The following is a 4,883-nucleotide window of genomic DNA, read 5'->3' as shown; positions in this document are numbered from 1 at the left end:
CTGGTGGCACCCCCATAAAGGTCCGGACAACGGGCTCTCCGATTTGACACACTGAACTCTATCTGAGAAGTAGTTAGTGAACCAGGCGAGGCAGTCATTAGAGAAACCAAGGCTGTTGAGTCTGCCGATAAGAATTTGGTGATTGACAGAGTCGATGGCCTTGGGCCAGTTGCTGCGGGGGGTGCAGAGCTGTTGGCCGGTGTGAGGGTAGCCAGGTGGAAAGCGTGGTCAGCCGTAGAGAAATGCTTCTTTAAAATCTCGATTTTCGTGGATTTATTGGTGGTGACAGTGTTTCCTAGCCTCAGTGCAGTGGGCAGCTGAGAGGAGGTGCTCTTATTCTCCATTGACTTTACAGTGTCCCAAAACTTTTAGGAATTAGTTATGTAGGATGCAAATTTCTGTTTGAAAAAGCTAGCCTTTGCTTTCTTAACTGACTGTGTATATTGGTTCCTGATTTCCCTGAAAAGTTGCATATCACAGGGACTTTTCAAAGCTAGTGCAGTGCGCCACAGGATGTATTTATGTTGGTCTAGGGCAGTCAAGTCTGGAGTGAACCAAGGGCTGGCTATATCTGTTCTTAGATTTTTTTTAAATTGAAAGTGGCATGCTTATTTAAGATGGTGAGGAAGGCACTTTTGAAGAACAACAAGGCGTCCTCTACTGACAGGATGAGGTCAATATCCTTCCAGGATACCCGGTCCAGGTTGATTAGAAAGGCCTGCTCGCAGAAGTGTTTTAGGGAGCATTTGACAGTGATGCGGTTGGTCGTTTGACCACGGACCGATAACGGACGCAGGCAATGAAGCAGTGATCGCTGAGATCCTGGTTGAAAACAGCAGTGTTTTTAGAGGGCAAGTTGTTCAGGATGAGATCTATGAGGGTGCCCATGTTTATGGATTTGGAGTGGTACCTGGTAGGTTCCTTGATCATTTGTGTGAGATTGAGGGCATCTAGCTTAGACTGTAGGACAGCCGGGATGTTAAGCATATCCCATTTCAGGTCACCTAACAGTACGAAATATGACAATAGATTGGGGGCAATATATTCACATGTGGTGTCCAGGGTACAGCTGGGAGCTGAGGGTGGTCTATAACAAGTGGCAACAGTGAGAGACTTATTTCTGGAGAGATGGATTTTTAAAAAAAAGAAAAAAAAAAGTAGTAGAACTGTTTGGGCATAGATAGTAGGACATAACTCTGCAGGCTATCTCTACAGTGGATTGCAACTCCACCCCCTTTAGCAGTTCTATCTTGACGGAAAATGTTGTAATTGGGAATGGACATTTCAGAATTTTTGGTGGCCTTCCTAAAACATGATTCAGACACGGCTAGGACATCAGGGTTGGCGGAGTGTGCTAAAGCAGTGAATAAAGCAAACTTAGGAAGGAGGCTTCTGATGCTAACATGCATGAACCCAAGGCTTTTCCGGTTACAGAAGTCAACAAATGAGAGCGCCTGGGGACACACAGGGCCTGGGTTAACCTCTACATCACCAGAGGAACAGAGGAGGAGTAGGATAAGGGTACAGCTAAAGGCTATGAGAACTGTTAGTCTAGTGCGTTCAGAACAGAGAGTAAAAGGAGCAGACTTCTGGGCGTTGTAGGATAGATTCAGGGCATAATTCACAGACAAGGGCATGGTAGGGTGCGAGTACAGTGGGGGTAAACCTAGGCATTGAGTGACGATGAGAGAGGCTGCATCTCCGGAGGAACCAGTTGAGCTAGGTGCTGTCTCCGCATGTGTGTAGAGCGGGACTAGGAGCTCCGCAGTAAAACAAAACAATGAGAGCTACCCTTAATAACAGTATACAAGGCATATTGGCGTTAGAGGGAGGCATAAAGCAATCACAAGTGTTGATTGGGAGGGCTAAGACAACAATGGGTAAACAGTTAAGACAACAACAACTGGTAAATGGTGATGATTGGATAGAGACTGTCAGTTAGCTACACACAGGGCCTGAGTTCGAGGCTGGTGCCGACAGATATCGTGTTAACGATCAGCTCCTTTGCTTTGTTGACGTTGAGCGAGAGGTTATTTTCCTGGCACCACTCTCTAAGGGTCCTCACCTCCTTCCTGTAGACTGTCTCGTCATTGTTGGTAGTCAGGCCTACTACTGTTGTGTAGTCTGCAAACTTGATGATTGAGTTGGAGGTGTGCGTGGCCACGCAGTCATGGGTAAACAGGGAGTACAGGAGGTGGCTGAGCACGCAACCTTGTGGGGCCCCTGTGTTGAGGATCAGCGAAGTGGAAGTGTTGTTTCCTACCTTCACCACCTGAGGGCGGCCCGTCAGGAAGTCCAGGACCCAGTTGCACAGGGCGGGGTTCAGACCCAGTGCCCCGAGCTTAATTATGATGATTATGAATTAACTATGGTGTTGAATGCTGAGGTTTAGTCAATGAACAGCCTTCTTACATATGTATTCCTCTTGTCCAGATGGGATAGGGCAGTGCGATGGTGATTGCATCATTTGTGGATCTATTGGGGTGGTAAGCAAATTGAAATGGGTCTAGGGTGACCGGTAAGGTAGAGGTGATATGATCCTTAACTAGCCTCTCAAAGCACTTCATGATGACAGAAGTGAGTGCTACCACGGGACAATAGTCATTTAGTTCAGTTACCTTAGCTTTCTTTGGAACAGGAACAATGGTGGACATCTTGAAGCAAGTGGGGACAGCAGACTGGGATAGGGAGAGATTAAATATGTCCGTCAACATTCCAGCCAGCTGGTCTGCGCATGCTCTGAGGACATGGCTAGGGATGTCGTCTGGGCCGGCAGCCTTGCGAGGATTAACACGCTTAAATGGCCACGTAGAAGGAGAGCCCACAGTCCTTGATAGCGGGCCGCGTCGGTGGCATTGTGTTATCCTAAAAGCAGGCGAAGAAGGTGTTTAGCTTGTTCGGAAGCAAGGCTGCCACAACATGGCTGGTTTTCCCTTTGTAGTCTGTGATTGTCTGTAGACCCTGCCAAATACGTCTCGTGTCTGAGTTGTTGAATTGCGACTCCACTTCGTCTCTGTACTGACGTTTTGCCTGTTTGATTGCCTTACGGAGGGAATAACTACACTGTTTTTATTCGGCCATATTCCCTGTCCCTTTATCATGGTTAAATGCGGTGGTTTGCGCTTTCAATTTTGCTGCCATCTATCCACGGTTTCTGGTTTGGGTAGGTTTTAATTGTCACAGTGGGTACAACATCTCCTATACACTTCCTGATGAACTCGATGTTATTCTCAGAGGCTATCCAGAACATATCCCACTCCGCGTGGTCAAAACAATCTTGAAGCATGGATTCCGATTGGTCAGACCTTAGCACGGGTACTTTAAGTTTCTAGCTAATTTGATGATACACAAAGCAACTCAAACAACAATGACATTTTATCCATTACTGCAGCACTGACAAATCTTTTGATTTGATTTCAACCTTTCCACCCCTTTGTTCCATGCTGGCTGAAGACCTAGCTAGCCAGTAACTAGCTAACTCCAGACACAGATTAAAGGGGAAACAAGTACTGTATCTTTGTCAAAGAGGAATAGTGTAAACTTTTAATTATGTTTACTGACGTCCTATAGTTACATTTTGGCACCAGTAGAATAGCTATCTAACTGTATAAACCACGTCCCTGCAAACACACATTCTCCAATGTTGGTTACAAGGTGATACTTATTTGAATTAGGTAGGAGAATATCATGTTACTGTTGGTGTATTAAACTAGAGTTAAGGTGATGTTACCTTGTCCCCTTAATAATGAATCCAAGTGTTTGACATGGGGGAGGGGACCTGTAACTTTATGATCAAACTGTATCAAAGTAGAAGAAACATTTATTTTCATACTTTTCATACTGGTCATCATACTTTGATCTGTTTTCATTTCAATATCATCAAATTTCATGAAAAACATTATTTTGATTGTTCATGTCCTGTAACAAGTTTGCACAGCACAGTACATTACAGTAGAGTACAGTAAAGAAAAGTACACAGTAGAGCACACTAGAGTTGACTACACTATAATGTAACGTATAATACTGTACTGTACTGTACCGAACTATACTCTACTTTACTGTACTGTTCCGTACTGAACTGTACTGTACTCTACTGTACTCTATTGTACTTTACTGAACTCTACTCTACTGTACTAAACTGTGCTCTACTTTACTGTACTCTAATGAACTGTACTGAACTATACTCTACTTTACTGTACTGCTCTGTACTGAACTCTACTGTACTCTACTGTACTGTACTGAACTCGACTCTACTTTACTGTACTCTGATGTACTGAGATATACCGTGCTGTACATTGATGTCCAAACTTGTAAAACATAGACGTCTATGATTGGTTCAGATTTGGTCCGGTCTAGAACAACCAAATATTGGTCTTGTTTGGGGGCAAAGCTCATTAAAATAATAGCCAGTGTGTAGAAATACTACCCAAATTTGCAAAGGAGGATATTGCATATTTATATATTTGTTGTACCTATTTAGGATACATCACCATGAAGAGAATGACATTCGTGTCCATAATTATGGATTTCTGTGTAGTAAAGATCAGGGACCGATGATGAAATTCTGTTACCGTTGCCGGGTGTAAATCCACTTCACGTACTGTAGTTCAATAACCAAAATCGTTTTTTCAAACTCAAGGTGTCATGTCATAGCTGACACCCTATTATTTCTGCAGACATCTTTTAATCTTGATTCAGAGAAGATATTTATGAACAGAGCTTTGGGAAAACCTGGACAAAAAGAACTGAGGGAGATTTTACTGTAATTCTGTAACCACACTTGGCATTTGCACAGTTCTTCCAGTAAATGTGTTTTAGTAAAATGTTCTGTGTAAATTGTCAAAACGTGTCCTTGTGCATAGAGTGGTATGGTTTGTCCAACT

Source organism: Oncorhynchus mykiss, chromosome 22 (genome assembly GCF_013265735.2).
Source record: "Oncorhynchus mykiss isolate Arlee chromosome 22, USDA_OmykA_1.1, whole genome shotgun sequence".
In the NCBI taxonomy this organism is placed as follows: domain Eukaryota; kingdom Metazoa; phylum Chordata; class Actinopteri; order Salmoniformes; family Salmonidae; genus Oncorhynchus; species Oncorhynchus mykiss.
The sequence above is the reverse complement of the archived record's forward strand: the minus strand, read 5'-3'. Positions refer to the sequence as shown.